The sequence below is a fragment of the Pristiophorus japonicus genome, chromosome 8 (genome assembly GCF_044704955.1).
Source record: "Pristiophorus japonicus isolate sPriJap1 chromosome 8, sPriJap1.hap1, whole genome shotgun sequence".
Taxonomy (NCBI): Eukaryota; Metazoa; Chordata; class Chondrichthyes; family Pristiophoridae; genus Pristiophorus; species Pristiophorus japonicus.
The window spans coordinates 125637588-125659977 of NC_091984.1; the positions used below are offsets into that span (position 1 = coordinate 125637588).

The window sequence follows — 22390 nt, forward strand, 5'->3', positions numbered from 1 at the left end:
TGGCAAAGTTGCAAGAATAAAAGTGGTTAGTAATGACAAAATTGATTCTGTGTATATATATATAAATGTTAAAAGTGTAGATTATACTGAAAGGCTGCAGTGTTGAAACAAAATGGATGACTGCCCCAAGTTCATGTCTCCATGGCTTTGAAACTCACCAAACTTGGAAAGCCATTAACCTAGTCAAGGAGTGGTGCCGGCCCTCCAGACAGACACATGTGCGAGGAAAGCCAATAAGGAACTGCCCTGGAACCAAGACCCAATCCTGGGGCTTTCTGAGAAACAATGGACTTAGGGATATAAAAACGCAAGCGCAAAGCTTGCTTTCTCTCTTCTTCTCTCCTGAGACACAGCATGCTGTCCTCTCAAGACCAGCCGAAACAGCAGGCCGTGTGCTCAGCCAGCCAGCCAGAGGAAAGTGAAGTATTCTTTTTTATAAATCATTATTGTAACATTGTATCTGTTGTAACTAAGTTGATCCGTAGGATAGCTGACGACTGCTGATAGATGTGCATGTGTGTGTTTAATAAACTATTCCAACTTGTTTTAAAAGAATCAGTCTTGCTGTCAATTTAATGCCAGAGATTTAGAAATCTTACAAAGTGTTCCGGCCCGCTACCTCCACGGTGGAGGAGGACATGGAGGAGGAGGGGATGGGGAAAGGGTAGAGATGGGGAGGAAAAGTGGGGGGGTGGGGGGGGAAGGAAAGTGAGGTGCATGGCCACAGGAGTTGTATTGGTCATAGTATTTTTATGTTGTGGTTGCTATTTTGTTGGGAGGTTTGGGGGAAGGGGGGAGGGGGTACCTTGATTTTTGCATTTGTGTTCTTTGATTATGAAGTTTTGTTTGAAATGTGAACACTTTTATGAATGATATAAATGTCATCAATTTGTGGTGGGGAGTTTTTTACAGTTATAATTATGATTGTATACAAATGTTCTCATTAAATGATTTTTATTTCACATACCTGAGACAATGCGCAACAAGGTTAAGACCGCTTCTCGTCCTCCTCCTCAGTGTGCCACTTCTTTGATTGGGCACACAATGCTCTTGAATATACCTTCTGCCACTTTTAGTCTGCAGCATGTGCATGGTCATCAAGACAGGCTGAGAAATTACAGGCCCCATTACAATCACAATCAGTATTATACCTATTGTTCACAAACAATAAATTTACCTACAACAACACCTAAATTAAATTCAAATCATCCACAGTATGATAAGATGTTTGTTCAGATGTTCAAATCACCTTAAAAGAACTGCACAGTACATGCAAACTCCCCAGAACTTGAAGCAGCCTTTTATATGAACCGCCCTCCGATTTACAACATGGAATCCATACCGCTGGGTTTACTTCAGGTGAGAGCAACTTTTTCTCAGCGGGTTTATTGGCGAGCAATATTTTCGGCGATATGTGGCCGAGGTGCCGAAAGTAACGCTCGGCGATATTATGGGCGTTAGTTTCGTCCACTCTGATGTTTACGGCAAAAGAAAGTGGGCGGGTGGTATTATTAATTCTCGGCGTTAACTACATGCCAAAAGTAATGCTGGGCGATAAGTGAGCGAAAGGTGGGCTTAAGTTTCCATTTTGTTGCTAAATGGGCAATTTCTGGGCAATATACCTCATTTCAGCGTTAAAATGGATATTAAGTGGATGGTATTGATGCAAAAAAAGTGGTAAGTTTAGGCCTATGTATCTCACTCACTCAACTATCTATGTTTCTATCACACTCACTCACCTATCTATATATCTCTTTCACTCACTCACCTATCTATATATCTCACTCACTCACCTATCTATGTATTTCTCTCACTCACACATCTATCTATGTATCTCATGCACTCACTCAACTATCTATGTATCTATCTCACTCACTCACTTATATATCTCACTCACTCATGTATCTCTCTCACTCACTCACTTATATATCTCACTCACTCCTGTATCTCTCTCACTCACTCAAGTATCTCCCTCACTCATGTATCTCATTCACACTCATTCATCTATGTATAACTCACTCACTCACCCACTCAGTCACTCACTCATCCACCTATGTCATTCACTCACTCATCCACTCGCTCACTCATCCACACACTCACTCACTCACTCATCCAATCACTGTCACCCACTCACTCTGTGTCACTCATCCATCTATGTCACACACTCACTCATCCACTCAGTCACTCATCCATCTGCTACTCACTCAGTCACTCACTCTGTCACTCACTCACTTACTCAGCCATCTATAACACTCACTCACTCACTCATCCATCTATTTCACTCACTCATTTATCCATCTATGCATCTCGCTTACTAAGCGGTAATTTATGACCAGTGGTTAAACCGCACTTGGAGTACTGGTCACTATTCAGGTTTCTGTGTTACTAAAAGGATATAAATGCACTGGAGAGGTTGCAAAACAGATTTGTAAGCATGATACCAGAACTGAGAGGATATACACATCAGGAAAGGCTGAACAGCTGGGGCTCTTTTCTTTAGAAAATAGATGTACTAATAGAGGTCTTTAAAATTTTGAAGGGAATTTATTGGATAGGTGTAGAACAGATGTTTACACTTGTGGGGGGAGACCAAACGTTTGGTCATGAATATTAATAAACAGTGGTAACATTTAAGGAGATTTTTCACAATTCTCAAGAAAAATATATTCCAGTGAGGAGGAAAAGGTGTAAGAAAAAAGATAGCCATCCATGGCTAACTAAAGAAATAAAGGATGGTATCCAATTAAGGACAAGGGCATATAAAGTGGCCAAAACTAGTGGAAGTACAGAAGACTGGGAAGCATTTAAAAGCCAGCAAAGAACGACTAAAAAACTGATTAAGAAAGGGAAGATAAACTATGAAAGTAAACTAGCACAAAATATAAAAACAGATAGCAAGAGTTTCTCTAGGTGAATGAAAAGGAAAAGGGTGGCTAAAGTAAATGTTGGTACCCTAAAGGACGAGACCGAGGAACTAATAATATGGAACACGGAGATGGTAGAAACTCTGAACAAATATTTTGTATCAGTCTTTACGGTAGAGGACACTAACAATATTCCAACAGTGGAGAGTCTAGGGGCTATAGGGGGGGAGGAACTTAACACAATCACAATCACTAAGGAGGTGGTACTCAGTAAGATAATGAGACTAAAGGCAAATAAATCCCCTGGACCGGATGGCTTGCATCTTAGAGACTTAAGAGAAGTAGTGGCAGGGATAGTGGATGCATTGGTTGTAATTTACCAAAATTCCCTGGATTCTGGGGAGGTCTCAGCAGATTGGAAAACTGCAAATGTAATACCCCTATTTAAAAAAAGTAGGCAGACAAAAAGCAGGAATCTATAGGCTAACATCTGTGATTGGGAAAATGTTGGAGTCCATTATGAAAAAAGCAGTAGCAGGACATCTGGATAAGCAAAATTCGGTCAGGCAGAGTCAGCATAGATTTATGAAGGGGAAGTCATGTTAGACAAATTTGCTGGAGTTCTTTGAGGATGGAACGAACAGGTGGATAAATGGGAACCAGTGGATGTGGTGTATTTGGACTTCCAGAAGACATTTGACAAGGTGCCACATGGAAGGTTAATGCACAAGCTAAAAGGTCACGGGGTTAGGGGTAATATATTAGCATTGATAGAGGATTGGCTAACTAAAAGAGAACAGAGAGTCAGGATAAATGGTTCATTCTCTGGTTGGCAACCAGTAACTAGTGGGGTACTGCAGGGATCAGTGCTGGGACCCCAACTATTTACAATCTACATTAATGACTTGGAAGAAGGGACTGAGTGTAACGTAGCCAAGTTTGCTGATGATACAAAGATGGGAGGAAAAGCAATGTGTGAGGAGGACACAAAAAATCTGCAAAAGGACATAGACAGGCTAAGTGAGTGGACAAAAATTTGGCAGATAGAGTATAATGTGAGGTCATGCACTTTGGCAAAAACTTCAAAGAGCAAGTTATTATTTAAATGGAGAAAGATTGCAAAGTGCTGCAGTACAGCATGAAACACAAAAGGATGGTATGCAGGTATAGGAAGTGATCAGAAAGGCCAATGATATATTGGCCTTTATTGCAAAGGGGATGGAATATAAAAGCAGGGAAGTCTTGCTCCAGCAGTATTGGTGAGGCCACACCTGGAATACTGCGTGCCGTTTTGGTTTCCATATTTACGAAAGGATATACTTGCTTTGAAGGCAGTTCAATGAAGGTTCACTAGATTGATTCCAGGGATGAGGGGGTTGACTTATGAGGAAAGGTTGAGTAGGTTGGGCCTCTACTCATTGGAATTCAGAAGAATGAGAGGTGATTTTATCGATACGTATAAGATTATGAGGGGGCTTAACAAGGTGGATGCAGAGAGGATGTTTCCACTGATGAGGGAGACTAGAACTAGAGGGCATGACCTTAGAATAAGGGGCCACCCATTTAAAACAGAGATGAGGAGGAATATCTTCTCTCAGAAGGTTGTAAATCTGTGGAATTCGCTGCCTCAGAGAGCTGTGGAAACTGGGACATTGAATATATTTAAGACAGAAATAGACAGTTTCTTAAAAGATAGGGCGATAAGAGGTTATGGGGAATGGGCAGGGAAGTGGAGCTGAGTCCATGATCAGATCAGCCATGATCTTATTGAATGGCGGAGCAGGCTCGAGGGGCTGTATGGCCTACTCCTGTTCCTATTTCTTATGTTCTTATATAAGGTAATCACCAATAAAATCAACAGGAAATTTAGGAGAAACTTCTTTACAGAGACTGGTACGATAGTTGAACTAGCTCCCTGAAAGAGCAGTTGAGTGAATAATATAAATTTATTTTAGGGTAAATTAGACAAACACACGAGGAAGAAAGGAATAGAAGGATATGCTGATGGGTATATATGAAGTAGGGTGGGGGAAGGCTAGCATGGCGCATGGACATTGGGCTAGACCTGTTTGGCCTATTGAAATGTTTGTGCTGTAGACTCAGTATGATTGTGTAATAAATGTTTTCCATAACTTAATTGCTTTGCACTCTATGCCCCTATTTATAAAGCCAAAGATCCCGTATGCCCATTTACCATCTTTCTCAACTTGATCTGCCACCTTCAAGGACTTGTGTACGTACACCCCAGGTCTCTGTTCCTGCACCCCATTTAATATTGTACTATCTAGTTTATAATGCCTCTCCTCATTCTTTCTCCCAAAATGTATCGCTTCACATGCCCCCGCATTAAATTTCATCTGCCACGTGTCTTCCCATTTTTCCAGTCTGTCTCTATCTTCCTGAAGTCTGTTACTATTCTCGACATGGTTTACTACATTTCAGATTTTTGCATCATGTGCAAACATTGAAATTATGCTCTGCATACCAGGTTGTTAATATATATCAAAAATTGCAGTGGTACCAACACTGACCACAGGGGAACCTCACTGCATACTTCCCTCCAGTATGAACAACAACCGTTCACCACTGCTCTGCTTTCTCATCCTTGTCCACTTTTGTGCTGCTAGTTTCTCTTTAATCCCATGGTAACTTTGCTAACAAGTTTACAATGTGTTTTTTTCCTCCACACCCCCGCCCCCTGCAATTGCTATATCTCTCTAATATTATCTAGTTCTGATGTAAGGTCATCAACCTCAAATGTTAACTTTCTCCCTCTGCACAGATGCTGCCTGACCTGCAGAGTATTTCCAGCATTTCCTGTTTTTATTTCAGATTTCCAGCAGTGGCAGTATCCTGCTTTAGTTTTACACTACGTTTTTTAAATCTACCAAGTGAAACCTCCAATAAGTCTGTACCGTGCTATACCTGTCTCTCGCTTCCAAGCAGGATGGTGTTTTTTCAGAGGTTTCCTTAAGCAGAACTTAACTAATCAAAGTTCCCTGAAATATATGCACCAATCAACACTGTATTTTAATTAGGTACAAAACTGGACATTGCTTTAATTTCAGCCTCGCATCCAACAGTTCAATGGTCACAGTATGTAAATTGAATTATGCTTCAACACAATACAGATTACTACAACATAAAACAAAATTAAACCCAGTACAACAGTAGTAGATTTCATGACAGTCGATTAACCTTTCCTTACAACTCGGCTCCAGACCTCATCACAGCCTTAGACCAAACATGGACACCAGCGAGGATAGTGAGTGACTGCTCTTGACATCAAGGTTACATCCGATCGAAATGATAACATGCCAGCAACCTCAAAGAAACTAGTATTGAATAGGGTACAGGGAATGTAATGAAGATAATAATGGCATTAAAGAGTGACACATCTCCAGGTCCAGATGATTTCCATCTCAGGGATTCGAAGGAAGTAGTTAGATGCCCTAACTATGATCTTCCTTAGTTCTCTTGATTAAGGAACCGTTCCTTTAGATTAGAAAATTGTTCATGTCACGCTGCTATTTAAGAATGAAGAGCGAGGGAAACCGGTGAATTATAATCTGGTTAGCCCAACATCTGTTGTCAGGTTTCTACAGTCTATCATTAACGATAGAATAACTGAACTACTTAAATTCTCAGCTGACCAGAGAGAGCCAGCATGGATTACTAAAAGGTAGATCATGCCTGACCAAACTGATTGCATTATTGAAGCGGTAACTAAAGTCTTCATCTTAGGCTGTCCCTCAAACGAGGATGACTTGCTTCCACATGAGTTCACAGATGTTTCAAAGAAGGACCCGATGTTCCAGTCCTGAACTCCAATTGAGGGGGTGGAAGATGCCTGTGCGTCGATTTTTTTTTAACGTGTGGTGACCGTTGCACACCAGCCACCACACGGGCCTGACAGAGCTAGGCCTTTATCCAGTTGCAAGGGTTAACCAGGACGACTGGAGACCTGCTCTACTTATCGCAGTGTGGGCAGGCTCGTGCTGCCCCAGGCCCTCGACTCTTCTGGGCCCCGTATCCTCATTTGGCGCACCTCCGCCACGATCTCTCACCGCTCCTCCGCCACAAAAACACTCGGCGCACCTCTGCCACAATCTCTCGCCGCTCCTCCGCCACAAACATTCACCACGCCTCCACCACGATCCCTCACCGCTCCTCCACCACAAAAACACTCGCCGCACCTCCGCCATGATCTCTTGCCGCTCCTCTGCCACAAACATTTGTCGCACCTCGACCATGATCCCTCATTGCTCTTCCGCCCCGATCACACTTTGCAAGTCTGCCACGACCTTCCCACTCCTCTCCTGTACCAGGGCCCAGCCAAAGTTCCTGCCCATGCTCCAAATGGCGACCTGGGTCCTGATGACGTCACCCAGTCGCCCACCTCGAAGCCGTCGCACATTTGTGTCTGCTCGTGTTGAAAGCTGCAGTGGCATGCTCCAGTTCTATTTATAGCCCTGACCTGTGGAGATGTTCTCTCGCCGGTAGGGGTGGCTCACGATGGTGAAGGGCCCGCCGCTTCAGCTCTATTTACCGGGGGCCCCCCCCAACCTGTGTGAGAACATCTCCGCAGGTCGGGGCTATAAATAACTAAAGTATTGGACACGGGAATGTCTATGGGTGTTATTTATATGGACTTCCACTCAGAACAGGCGTTAGCTAAATTTGAAGCTCATGGATTTAAATGCAAATTATTGACCTGGTTAGGAAATTGGCTGAGCGCCAGGAGACAGAATAGGGTTAATGGGCAGGAACTCTAATTGTCAGGATATGATGAGTGGTATCCAATAGGGATTTGTGTTGGGGCCTCAACTAGTCACCGTATTTATTAATGACTTAGATGGTGGGAAGAGAATCACATATCCAAGCTTGTCGATGACACAGATAGATGGCATGTAAAGCAGTGTAGGCGGAAGTATAAAATTACAAAGATATTAATACATTACCTGAATGGCAAATCTGTGGCAATCATATTCCAATATAGACAAATGTGAGGTCATCCAATTGTAATAGAACAGTGAACTATCTAAATTGTGAAAAGCTAGAACCAGTGGATGTCCAAAGAGATGATAGGGCCATGTACCTGGATCGTTAAAATGTCAGGGATGGTTAAAGAAAATAGAGGAGTAGAATGCAAGCTGGAAGAAGTTATGCTACAGCAATACAAATCTATGGTTGGACCACACCTGGGGCTTTCTTTGGCCAGTGGGTCAAAACAGGTGCTAATTGAGTACTGCAATAAATGGGTGCCTATTTCAAAGTATGGCGACCATGAGAGACCAGCCATTACCATCAGCAATTGTGCCAGAGTGTCAAGCTTAGGAACCACAACAGGAGGACGAAGGGGACCAGGGGAGCACCAGGTAGATGGGCCGCACCTGGGAGGGACGCACGTCGCAATCTACTTGAACAGTGCTTTTGGGAGACGTGAATCACCAGCCTCTAGAGCGCTGTAGCGACATGAGGCACCTTCCACTAGATAGTCCATCATCTGCACTCAATCCTGTCACCGCTTTCCCACAAAAATCACACCAAGACACCACTGATTCCACCATTACTCGATGACCATAATCACGTATATACATACAGAAACAATATATAAAAAAATGACAGAACAAGAACAAACATCACTTGACAATATTCGTGCTGGTGCTTACCCTTAGTGGCTATCTCCAAATGCTCTTGCGTAATCTAGCCTTTAAGTTGCACGTGATGCCGCTCTCTGAGCTGGTGCCTGCAATAATGGTAGCCAATGACGCAGTGCATTGGTCCTAGTCTCCTCCTCTTCCTCCACGGGATGAGGTGGCTGTTGCTCTTGCTGGACATGCTCTGCAGGGGCGAGGTGCATCTTGCTCCTGGGAATCTACAATGGTAAAGCTGGAAGGATTAGGGTGCAGCGATGGCGAGGGTAATTTAGGAACAGTCCAGCATCTGCAAGAAGGCTGCAATAGCCACATGCATTTTTACAAGATTCCCTCTGGTCTACCTCTGGCCATGGTATCTCCGACCGCCCTCTGGATCATAGCCAATACTGCGTCCTCAAGGGGAGTGATTTCCTGAAGTCCTGCTTCCCCTCCCTCGGTCAGGTCCTTTTGCCAGTTGCTGCGTGCTAGTTTTTCCTGGAAGAGAATTAAAATGTGTGGTGATTGTGAACCACTGGTGTATTTGTGCGATACCTCACATGGTTGAAGAGCTATGAGAGGTATCAGAGGTGCGAGTATTGCCTGTGAAGGATGCAATTGTGTGGAGTGTGAAAATGACATAAAAACGTAACACAAGAAATAGGAGCAGTAGGCCATTTGGCCCCTCAGGCCTGCTCCACCATTCAAAAAGTTCATGGCTGATCTACCTCAACTTCATTTACCTGCCCGATCTCTGTGTTAGTGCGAATGAATCCTGGAAGAATCACTCGTCACTCGGGTCAGTTCTAAACGTCAAAACGGTTTTATTTACGCCGGCGGGCAGAAAGCCTCTGGGTAAAACCAGGCACTCCTCTCCACCGAACAAAGATACTCATATGTTTTACAACAGTTTCCTACAGTTACTCAGCCCATTTCGGCTGGATACAATCCAATCATAATGAGTATAGATTACATGTAGGTTTATTTGGGCCAATGGAATTGTCCCCTAAGTAGCAGGGGACTGCGTGATCACTTCATGTTCAGCTAGGGGGTTACTCATGGTCTCGTGATGTTTTCCAGGCGCCCCCTTATCTACTGTCCTTGGGTTCTGTGTGCGCATAGCCTCCTTATCTTAACACTGTTACAGGAGTACCATTGTTTAGCATTTTACCAGGACATCTTGTCTGGGGGTCTGGAGGTTGTTGATTAAAGACATCTGCTGAATGTGCCTTTTTGTGTGTTCCTGTGTGAGGAAATGCAGTTATGTCAGTTAACTAGGAATGTGGTCAAGTCGGCTAGCTAAGTTCCCGAATGCTTTGTGGAATCTCTGCCAGCCATTTTATATGTACCTTGCAGGTGTCTTTGCCTTAGGAAATGCCCTTCAACAATCCCCCCTTTCGGTAAGTGACTAGTCCTAGTCCCTTTAACCGACACTATTTGTTACCCCATTTATTGTTTTACGTACCACCCGGTACTCCCTGCCTCAACGTGCTGGCTGGTCAGGTGGTTTCAGGAGTTCCGGTTGCTTAGATCAAATTGATCTAGTTCAAATTACCCTGTCCTTCTGATAGACAGATCTCCTTGTTTACTTGAGCTCTTGTTCTGATTCTCCTTTGTCATGCATAATGCCTGCAGGATTGACAGGCCATAACACCCCATGTTAGCGCCAAGACCAGCTGTACCCAGACCAGTATGTGTGATATTATTCGAATCCAGGGTGGATGTTTACATTCATCCCCCAGTTCCAGATCTTTCTCCACCAACTCTGGTTTTGTAACTCTAAGTCGGTATCCTTTTCCAGTATTTTAATCTTTGTCTGTAATTGGTGGTAGAGTTTGACAGACTGGCCCACTCTGAGTCTTAGTTCCCTCAATACCTTGGCTAAATGTGGGATAGGGGCCTGCTCTGGCTTGTCATAATCCTGCTGGTGATCGTGGAGCTGATCGGTAATGTTAATGATTTCGGCACCTCAGCGTCTAACTTGGATAATGCGGGCTTGTCCTACAGTAACGGGTTGTAGTGGCGTAAAGAAAAAGTTTGGCTGTGGGATCTGGCATTGTAGGTCAGTGTACTGATAAGAGCGTTCCGTGGTAGAGACACAATATTTCCCTTTGCCTCCGTAACCTGCTCTAGCAAAGTGTGTGTGTGTAGGTACTATTTCCAATATTCATCCATCGATTCAATTGAACCCACACTTGTCTAATTCTCCTTGTCCCTCCGGGTGAGAACACACCGTAATGTCCCACCAGGTGAGAACACACCGTAATGTCACCCCTCTGCTTGCTTCCCATCAGGGAGATCCCATAGAGTGTGTTGTCTCTGCGGACAGCAGAGATTGCGGTCAGATAGTAACGGAGGGAGGTGTTTTCCCGTATGATCCCGATATTCTCCAGTTGATAAAGGGGAAATGGCCCTGAGTCTGTGTGACTATAGGGATCACCAGGATTATTCCCACTCCGGCAGCTTTGCCCATTGGGCAGTTTGGGATCACTGGGTATACTCTGGTCAGTCCCTTCAGAGTGCAGTTATCCATTGTACCCTTCAGTTTGGCCAACTGAGCCAGATGTGGGCTGTCTATCCAGTCTGGCACCTTCCCCCTTTGGATCTGATCAAAGATTGTGTCGTATCTGTCCCACCATCCATAAGCCATAAGCGTGACAGAGTTGTCCCTTTAAGTTGTTCCACCTTAGCCCTTGTTTAGCCCTTGTATATCCAGTGAGTTTACTATGGAGGTTCCGGTGTTAAAACTGGTAACAGAATCATTAACTCTTCCCCTTTTGGTCCTATAAACTTGCTCCTGTCCTTGGAATCTACTGGCACCCATGGCATCGGCAGCTTGCTGCATTACAACCTTACTTAATACACTATACATATTTCTTGCTTGTTCCGTACAATATTCCAGTATTCATATGCCTGAGATATTGATCAGAACAGGCACAATTTCATGCTTAACATTATCTTATAGCCATGCGTTAAAATAAGTTCTGTCCTTGCTCCAGTCTTTGGCTGCTGGGATGCATATTCCATCAGTTAAATTAAACAAAGCCCCATAGTTCATGTAGTTGTGTCTTTCCTGCGTGTGCTGTATGGTTCATAGTCCATCTTTATTATCCAGTGCTTGCGTGGGCCTTAAGGTTCCCAATATCATGAGTATCCAGAGTCGAAGTAGCCACTGCGGTCCCATCTCGGTGAGTGTTTTATCTGCAAATTTTAAACAGATAGCCTGGTCGTCACCAAGTGTTAGAGTGACCTCGACATGCATGGATAAAAGATGAGTAGACCAGAACCTGTGAAATCTGAGGTAAGGGTTAGGTTATCCATATTCTTTATAGTCCTACCATCTCTATCACTTCATGTTCCTGTCTGAGCTGCCGTCGGTTTTGCATTTGAGCATGTTGTGCTCAAGCCTGCATGGTGACCCATCTAAATATTATTCAAACTCCAATCACCATCAATGCCACCACTATTCCTCTAAAAAGTCCATCTGTCGTACCTTTCAACTGCTCACTCAACTCCCTCACATACTTTCCGATTCTGTCTCGTAGGGGGCCTAAGTCAGCTCCTCCTGTCACTATTCCTTCTGGTAATCTCATTGCCTCACTCAAGGCGGTTTTAAGGGTCCGATTCATTCTCTCGACCATCCCTGAATTCACAGTTGATATGGGATGTGAAACTTCTGCTTAATGCCGAATATTCTACAAGTTTCTTTCATCACTTGACCCATGAAATGAGTCCCTTGATCCGAGTCAATCATGTGGTAATAGGACTGCCTCCCATTTAGTATTTCCACCAAAGTGTGTTCTGTGTGCAGTATTATTTCTCCTGTCATTATGACAGGCTCGCTAATTTTGACTGCCCAAGTGGCACAATCCAGTGCGGCCATGCATCTGGACAGATCGGCAGCCACTGGCGATTGTTGTGTCGAATAGTAAGCTACGGGTCTCATCCTATTCCCATGCATTTCTGTCACCACGGCTCCATAGAAGCCTCCCTGGTTCTCACAATATAAATGGAATGGGAGAACCATGTTCGGGAGTCCCAGCCCTGGAGCTGACATTAGGGCTTCCTTCAGATTATTGTATGCTGCTTCTTGTTCGGGGCCCCACTCTATAGTTTCTAAGGATGGTCTTCCCCCTTTCACGAGCCACTATATTGGTTCTGCAATTGCCGCGGTTAGGTACAAAATTCCTGCAATAGTTAAAGAGCCCCAGTACCTTACACACCCCTCGGACTGTTTTTGGTTGGGGCATAATCCTAATGGCCTCCTTCCTGTCATTGGACATGGTCTAAGTTCCTTGGGATATTTCGTGTACCAGGTACTGTACCACGGCTTGTCCGATTTGTGCCTTTTTGGGACTTACTTTAAATCCTGCTTTCCGTTATCTCAAATATCTTTTCCATAACGAGAACAGAGTCTAGCATGTAGGCTTTGAAAGCTGCTTTCCGTTATCTCAAATGTTCCAGTTTCAAGGCCATTACATTGTCCTTTGTTCTAAACTGCTAAAGCCTGCTGTTTTAACATTTTAATTTTCCCAAAGTCCCTTTTACACTTTTGCAGATAGCTCACCACTTGCCCAGGAGTTTGACCTGATCCCTGAAGGCATTTCTAGATTGTTTCCAAACCTTTTAGTTTTAGTTCTCTTTTTTTAAAGAGATCAGATTTAACTTTTTAGTTTGAATGTATCGCAATATTTTGCTGTGCCTTTTCTTAACCAGTGGTACTTGAAACCTTCACAACAAAATTAACTCTTCACAGTTCCCATCCTAATCTCTGCTCCTCTTTTATAGTATTTCTATTTATTGCTGGGTTACAAAATGTCAAATATGGTAATACTGTTTTTTTTTTTAAATATTGGACTTCTCATTTACAGATCACAGAATGCAAAATACTTATGTTATAGTTGTGTGCCCAACTTCTGTTTTAGAAGCTGAACATCAAAAACGCCAATCTTTTGCTCTGTAACTTCAATTTTGTGATACGGTATCTCATAAATTACATCTTTTTAAGCTTCAGCTTCTGACGCAGTAGGTGTGATATTTTATTAAAAAGGCTTCCAAACCCAATATTTTCCAATACAACCAAAATGTTTATCAAGGAGAATCACCTGAAATATTTCAAAATCCCAATTCAAATATTGTACTGCCAGTCTTTTATTTAAAACTCTTTTTACTGAGCTAGAAGCTTTCACGTCAAGGTTTTATACAAAGGAAAATGGGGGGCGTACTTCCCCAGCCTGCAGCATCAAGAGACCCACACAGGCTTTTTTTTTAAAAAGGCATTACAACTTCCATTCTCCGTTCTTTATCTCATCCCTCGACTAAATTTATGTCTTTCAACCCAATGTAGTCAATGATTGCATGTTTTCTTTTGACAAGTAAGTAAGCGTGTCGAATTTTTTTTTAAAACCACCGGGACCATGCATTTTTTATCTTTTGCTCAACAAACCTATCCTTTGTGCATTTCCTAGTTCCGTAACTTATCATCCGAATAAATCCACACCTGCGTTTCTAACTTAAAATGTAATTCAATTCTAGGTTCACACTTTCTTAAAACTTCCCACATACAGGACAACACTACAAAGGATTAAAAAAAACTTTCACTGTCTGAAAAAGTGGGTGGAGCTAAAACAAACAGACAGCTCTACCATTTTTTCAAACAGGCTTTCAGACACATGAAAAATTCATGAATTCCCACCTCAAATATTCTGCAGTCAAAAATCACACAAGCACTTTCATTCAAAGAAAGACATTGACAAAAGTCTCTTTTCAGTCAACAAAGCTTATTAATTGTTTGGCCGGCTCTATTTTTGGATCCATATGTCACTTAAGATAGTCACTATCAGATTTTTTTTATGGCATTACGTAATTACGCAAGTTACAATTAATACATGATTGATTTACTTTCTCTGTTAATTTTACGTGGGCTCGAAGAATCAGAACCCAGGCCTTTCTTCCTTATCTTTCTTTTCCTTCTTCCACCACTCCCGCTGGTCAGCCGACGGGTCGTGGGGTTTCCAGCCTGATTTAATCATCCATTCTATTACTTTCTTCTGTTTCTCCGCCAGATGGCGGGTAAGCGACCCTTCTGGCCCCGACTCGAGTTTTGTCTGATCGTTGGCCATTCCTGGGTTGGATTAGAACTGTTAGGAATCTACTCTCAGAGGTCCGTTTTCTGTCTAGCGCTACTTGTAGTAGACCATCTCCTGGCTAGCTGTCGGGTCACAAGTCTGTCACGATGTCTTTCTTACACCAGGCTTATGATACAATTCTTAAATACTTTAAGCAATTCCTGATAGCGCTCTACGTCTCCTTAATGAACTACCTACCACCGTTTTGCCTGTTGGTCCAACCCTGTTCACAGGTTTGATATTCGTCGGTCGCTGGGCACCACCCGGCCCCGGAATAAGTTTAAATACACTCACCTGGTGTTTCCAAGGGTATCAAGTGACCTCCGAAATATCCTGCCGACTACGCCACTGTTGACGCGAATGAATCCTGGAAGAATCACTCGGCACTCGGGTTGGTTCCAAATGTCAAAACGGTTTTATTTACACCGGCGGGCAGAAAGCCTCTGGGTAACACCAGGCACTCCTCTCCGCCGAACAAATAAATTCATCGATACTCATATGTTTTACAACAGTTTACTACAGTTACTCAGCCCATTTCGGCTGGACACAATCCAATCATAAGTATAGATTACATATAGGTTTATTTGGGCCAATGGAATTTGTCCCTATGTAGCAGAGGACTGCGTGATCACTTCATGTTCAGCTAGGGGGTTACTCATGGTCTCGTGATGTTTTCCAGGCCCCTCTTATCTACTGTCCTTGGGTTCTGTGTGTGCATAGCCTCCTTATCTTAACACTGTTACAGGAGTACCATTGTTTAGCATTTTACCAGGACATCTTGTCTGGAGGTTGTTGATTAGAGACATCTGCTGAACGTGCCTTTTTGTGTGTTCCTGTGTGAGGAAATGCAGTTATGTCAGTTAACTAGGAATGTGGTCAAGTCGGCCAGCTAAGTTCCCCTAATGCTTCGTGGAATCTCTGCCAGCCATTTTATTTGTACCTTGCAGGTGCCTTTGCCTTAGGAAATGCCCTTCAACACTCAGTATCTCTGAATTTGTTTAATATCCAAAAATCCATCTATTTCTGTCTTGCATATACTCAACAACTGAGCCTCTATAGCCTTCTGGGGGTAGAGAATTCTAAAGATTCCCCACCCTGAGTGAAGAAATGTCTCCTCATCTCAGTCCTCAATGGCCTACCCCGTATTCTGAAAACCCTGGTTCTAGACTCCCCAACTGGGGCAAACATCCTCCCTGCATCTACCCTTTAAAGCCCCGTAAGAATTTTGCATGTTTCAATGAGATCACCGCTCATTCTTCTAAACTCTAGAGAATATAGGCTTAGTCTGCTCAATCTCCCCCCATTCCAGGAATCAGTCTGGTGAACCTTCGTTGCACTCCCTCTATGACAAGTATATTTTTCCTTGGGTAAGGAGACCAAAAATGTACACAATACTCCAGGTGTGGTCTCACCATGGCCTATATAATTGCAGTAAGACATCTTTACTCTAATACTCAAACCCTCTTGTAATAAAGAACATATCATTTGCTTTCTTATGCTTGCTGTACCTGTATATTAACTTTCGGTGACTCGTGTACAAGGACACCCCCTGAACACCAACATTTCCCAATCTCTCACCATTTAAAAAATACATTTAAATTTTTCCTACCAGAGTGAATACCTTCACATTTCTCCACATTATATTCCATTTGCCATGTTCTTGCTCATTCACTTAGCCTGTCTATATCCCCTTGAAGCCTCTTTGCATCTGCCTCACAATTTATATTCCCACCTACCTTTGTATATGTGTACCGTTGTCAGTATTTCATTAGATTATTGATGAAGTGTGTCAAGGGTGTTAATAAGACGAATCTGAAGGCTCTAGGCCTCAATGCGAGGAGTATTCAGAAAAGGTGGATGAATTAACTGCGCAGATAGCAGTTAACGGATATGATGTAATTGGCATCACGGAGACATGGCTCCAGGGTGACCAAGGCTGGGAACACAATATCCAGGGGTATTCAACATTCAGGAAGGACAGACAGAAAGGAAAAGGATGTGGGGTGGCATTGCTGGTGAAGAGGAAATTAATGCAATAGTAAGGAAGGACATTAGCTTGGATGATATGGAATTTGTATGGGTGGAGCTATAGAAAACCAAAGGGCAGAAAACGCCGGTGGGAGTTGTGTTCAGACCACCAAACAGCAGTTGTGAGGTTGGGGACAGCATCTAACAAGAAATTAGGGATGCGTGCAATAAAGGTATAGCAGTTATCATGGGCGACTTTAATCTACATAGTGATTGGGCTAACCAAACTGGTAGCAATGTGTTGGAGGAGGATTTCCTGGAGTGTATTAGGGATGGTTTTCTCGACCAATATGTCGAGGAACCAACTAGAGGGCTGGCCACCCTCGACTGGGTGATGTGTAATGAGATAGGACTAATTAACAATCTTGTTGTGTGAGGCCCCTTGGGGAAGAGTGACCATAATATGGTAGAATTCTTTATTAAGGTGGAGAGTGTCACAGTTAATTCAGAGACTAGGGTCCTGAACTTAAGGAAAGGTAACTTCGATGGTATGGACGTGAATTGGCTAGAATAGACTGGCGAGTGATACTTAAAGGGTTGACGGTGTATAGGCAATGGCAAACATTTAAAGATCACATGGATGAACTTCAACAATTGTACATCTTTGTCTGGAATAAAAATAAAACAGGGAAGGTGGCTCAACTGTGGCTAACAAGGGAAATTAAGGATAGTGTTAAATCCAAGGAAGAGGCATATAAATTGTCCAGAAAAAGCTGCAAACCTGAGGACTGGGAGAATTTTGTAATATAGCAGAGGAGGACAAAGGGTTTAATTAGGAGGGGTGAAATAGAGTATGAGAGGAAGCTTGCTGGGAACATGAAAACTGACTGCAAAAGCTTCTATAGATATGTGAAGAGAAAAAGATTAGTGAAAACAAATGTAGGTCCCTTGCAGTCAGATTCAGGTGAATTTCTAATGGGGAACAAAGAAATGGCGGACCAGTTGAAAAAATACTTTTGTTCTGTCTTCACGAAGGAAGATACGAAAAACCTTCCGGAAATACTAGGGGACCGAGGGTCGAGTGAGAATGAGGAACTGAAGGAAATCTTTATTAGGCGGGAAATTGTGTGAGGAAAATTGATGGGATTGAAGGCCGATAAATTCCCGGGGCCTGATGGTGTGCATCCCAGAGTACTTAAGGAAGTGGGCCTAGAAATAGTGGATGCATTGGTGATCATTTTCCAACAGTATATCGACTCTGGATCAGTTCCTATGGACTGGAAGGTAGCTAATGTAACACCATTTTTAAGAAAGGAGGGAGAGAAAAAATGGGTAATTGTAGACCAGTTAGGCTGACATCAGTAGTGGGAAAAATGTTGGAATCAATTATTAAAGATGAAATAGTAGCACATTTGGAAAGCAGTGACGGGATCGGTCCAAGTCAGCATAGATTTATGAAGGGGAAATCATGCTTGAAAAATCTTCTGGAATTTTTTGAGGATATAACTAGTAGAGTGGACAAGGGAGAACCAGTGGATGTGGTGTATTTGGACTTTCAAAAGGCTTTTGACAAGGTCCCACACCAGAGATTGGTGTGCAAAATTAAAGCACATGGTATTGGGGGTAATGTATTGACGTGGATAGAGAACTGATTGGCAGACAGGAAGCAGAGAGTCGGGATAAACAGGTCTTTTTCAGAATGGCAGACAGTGACCAGTGGGGTGCTGTAGGGCTCAGTGCTGGGACCCCAGCTATTTACAATATACATTAATGATTTGGATGAGGGAATTGAGTGTGATATCTCCAAGTTTGCAGATGACACTAAGCTGGGAGGTGGTGTGAGCTGTGAGGAGGATGCTAAAAGGCTGCAGAGTGACTTGGACAGGCTAGGTGAGTGGGCAAACGCATGGCAGATGCAGTATAATGTGGATAAATGTGAGGTTATCCACTTTGGTGGCAAAAACACGAAGGCAGAATATTATCTGAATGGCGGCAGGTTAGGAAAAGGGGAGGTGGAATAAGACCTGGGTGTCATGGTACATCAGTCATTGAAAGTTGGCACGCAGGTACAGCAGGCGGTGAAGAAGGCAAATGGTATGTTGGCCTTCATAGCTAGGGGTTTTGAGTATAGGAGCAGGGAGGTCTTACTGCAGTTGTACAGAGCCTTGGTGAGGCCACACCTGGAAGGATATTCTTGCTATTGAGGGAGTGCAGCGAAGGTTCACCAGACTGATTCCCAGGATGGCAGGACTGACATCTGAGGAGAGACTGGATCGACTGGGCCTGTATTTACTGGAGTTTAAAAGAATGAGAGGGGATCTCATAGAAATATAAAAATTCTGACAGGACTGGACAGGTTAGATGCAGGAAGAATGTTCCCGATGTTGGGGAAGTCCAGAACCAGGAGACATAGTCTAAGGATAAGGGGTAAGCCATTTAGACCGAGATGAGGAGAAACCTCTTCACTCAGAGAGTTGTTAACCTGTGGAATTCCCTGCCGCAGAGAGTTGTTGATGCCAGTTCATTGGATATATTCAAGAGGGCGATAGATATGGCCCTTACAGCTGAAGGGATCAAGGGGTATGGAGAGAAAGCAGGAAAGGGGTACTGAGGTGAATGATCAGCCATGATCTTAATGAATGGTGATGCAGGCTTGAATGGCCGACTGGCCTACTCCTGCACCTATTTTCTATGTTTCTATGAGATTGTGATGCTGGTGCAGGTGTAGTTATTGCAAAATACATTTGTGTGATGGGATCTTACCTTCGCCATTCATGCTAAGTCATTAGATTTCTTGCAGCACTGGAGCCCTGTCCTGGGGCGAAGACACATGGTTGTTACCTTCTTGGTGATCTCTTCCTGATGCGGCAGAAATTCAAGGTATCCAAAGATCAAGAGCATGGGAGCGTGCAGCCAGAAATCAAGGAGCAGCCCTTCTAAATCATGAAAGAGAGGCTGCAACCCCACACACTCTATAAAAGCGTGACACACAGACTCGCGTCATTGGCGCAAGGGCCTGCCAATGAGGATTTGATTAAAAGTGATCTTTAATTGGTCAAGGCACGGTTAAAGTCCTGGTGTAAACCAGAGCTGCGCTCACTTTGAGTTGGAGCAGCAGTGAGAGGCGTTCTGATGGTATATGTGGTCGTCCAGAAATTCTATCGAGCTACACCAGAGAAAGAGCAACATTTCAGTGAGCGTGTGATTATTTCTCTGTCCCTGCACTCAATTTATGTTTTCCTTCTGTCTCTAGTTGGGAACCAAAATGTTTCAGGTTGAATCTGGAGCAGTTCCTGTCCTAATGCTGTTTGAAATAGGTGCTCTAATCTTGATACGTCGCCGGTAACTGGCTTGTAGGTTTTCCAGGTCTTGGGCGGGCTTCTGGTCCCGGCTTCTTGTTTCCTTCAAAGTTGGGGCAAGCCTATTTTGCAAGTTAGTCAGATGGGAATGCAGTGCTGCTGTCATTTCCGAGCTCACTTAATTTAGTCTCCTTCCCTCTATTTACCAGCACATTACCAGGTCCGCAACCTCCTGACTGAACTGATTTTGGGGTTTCCTTCTGATGCAGATTTTTGCTGCTTGTTTCCTCTGTTCTTCAAATTCAATTTCTTTATTTTTGCTTTCTAATTCCAGCTTTACTCCCCTCCCTACTGAATCTATTTTCAGGTTCCCATCCCCCTGCCAAGCTAGTTTAAACCGTCCCCAACAGCAAACCACCCCCCCACCACGAGGATATTGTTCCCGGCTCTGTTGAGGTGCAACCCGTCCGGCTTGTACAGGTCCCACCTCCCCCAGAAATTATCCCAATGCCTCAGGAATCTGAAGCCCTCCCTCCTGCACCATCTTTCCTGCCATGCATTCATCTGCTCTATCCTCCTATTTCCATACTCACCAGCTTGTGGCACCAGGAATAATCCAGAGATTACTACCTTTGAGGTTATATTGTACAGGGTTAATCACATAGGGTTAATTATTATATTTAGTCATTTACAGTGTCTCTCTGCTTCATGCCTCGTGGAATGTTGTTGCTATAGAGAGAGAGAGAGGGAAGCGATCTTGGGACGCATACCAGCTTGTTATGAGATGGTCGGTGCCTTGAGATCTCATGCTTTGTGGACGAGCACCTGGGGCCTTACAGATTAGGAGTTGGCCATAAGCCACAAGCACCGATGTTTTGTTCAATAGTATGTTTGTTTAATAGTATAAAGGAGCGGCACTGACCCGTAGTTCTTTAAACTTCACTATGGACCGTGATTCGCGAGCGGTGCCGGGACCCCCAAGGCTCCAGACCAGCCGTCGTTGCGGAGTTCCCGACGGGCTGAAGGCTGTGAGCTTTGTTGCATCTTATCATACGTCTCTTTTCTTCGTAAACTGTATTAATATGTTTCTTTTCTCTCAGTAAGCGGTATCTTATTCTTTACTTCATTTGTCTTGTCTCTTATTTAACATTCATCCAGATCCCGAACCTGGGTCTATTATTATCGATCCAAAACAGATGTCCTGCTTTTTAATCTCTCTCCTAGCTCCCTAAACTCTGCCTGCAGGACCTCATCCCTCTTTCTACCTATGTCATTGGTCCCGATATGGACCACAACCTCTGGATGTTCACCCTCTCCCCCCAGAATGCCCTGCAGCCGCTCAGTGACATCTTTGACCCTGGTACCAGGGAGGAAACATACCATCCTGGAGTCACGTCTGCGGCAGCAGAAACGCCTGTCTGCTCCCCTGACGATTGAATCCCCTACCACTATTGCTCTTCCATTCTTCTTCTTTCGCCCCTGTACAGCTGAGCCACCCGTGGTGCCATGGACTTGGCTCTGGCAGCACTCCCTAGAGCCACCATCGCCCTCACCGGTACTCAGAAGATAATACCGGTTGGAAAGCGAGATGGACTTAGGGTACTCCTGCATTAGCTGCCGAGTCCTCCTTTTCTGTCTGGCGGTCACCCACTCCCTCTCTACCTGCATACTCTTAAGCTGCAGGGTGACCACTTCTAGAAACATGCTATCCATGTAGCTCTCAGTCTCGCGGATGCACAGCAGTGATTCCAGCTGCCGCTCAAGCTCCAAAACATGGAGCTCAAGTTGATGCAGCTGGAGACATCTCCTGCATACATGGTTGTCCCGGCTGCGCAAAGCATCCAGGACTTCCCACATGCCACAGGATGTGCAATTCACGGGACTGAGCTGCCCTGTCATCCCTCTGGTTAGACTTGGAACTATCAAGCAAAAATAAGCTCTAAACCTTAGCAAAACACATCCAGCAACTACTCAGCAATCAGCTGATTTAACTAACCTTTATTTAAAGACTAAGTACTAACTTAACAAAGAAAAAAGAAACTTCCCTTGTGCTGACGTCACTTTTAAACTCTGACGTCCCTTTCGAATGTTGCCTTTTAAGCCTCCGCTTCAGCTCCCGCAGTTGCTCCCACACAGGTCTGCTGCCTCTGTGAAATATCACTTACCTATTTTTAATTTTTAAATTAATCTTCCCCTCTTCTCCGAATTCCTACTCTTTCCAAATTCCCAAATAAACCACTCTGTTGAACACCACTCCATTTAAGACCTCTCTGTGAAGATCCAGCAGGCTGCAACTTTTGAACCAGATGTTGGCCACTAGAACAGGTGAAGTTCCAACTGTTTGAAGCCCACTTCACGGCTCAACTTGTCTCAGGTGAAGTTAGAAAAGTGGAGGTATTTCTGAAACCATGTACAATTAATTAAATTTCAAGGCTCATTAGCAAGGACTAATTATTGGGAACTCGATAAGCTCCCAGGCCAGGCACCTGAACATA

The 22390-nt window shown here is 43.8% G+C and overlaps 1 long non-coding RNA gene across 1 annotated transcript in view; it reads right to left on the reverse strand.

Moving 5' to 3' along the window:
• Positions 1-15024: 15024 nt before the first annotated feature.
• The window catches only part of LOC139268743 (uncharacterized), an 85298-nt gene continuing 77932 nt past the window's right edge, over positions 15025-22390 (reverse strand). Inside the window, exon 3 of the long non-coding RNA XR_011594096.1 lies at positions 15025-15461. This is a non-coding gene — a long non-coding RNA (uncharacterized lncRNA). The remainder of the gene's footprint in view (positions 15462-22390) is intronic.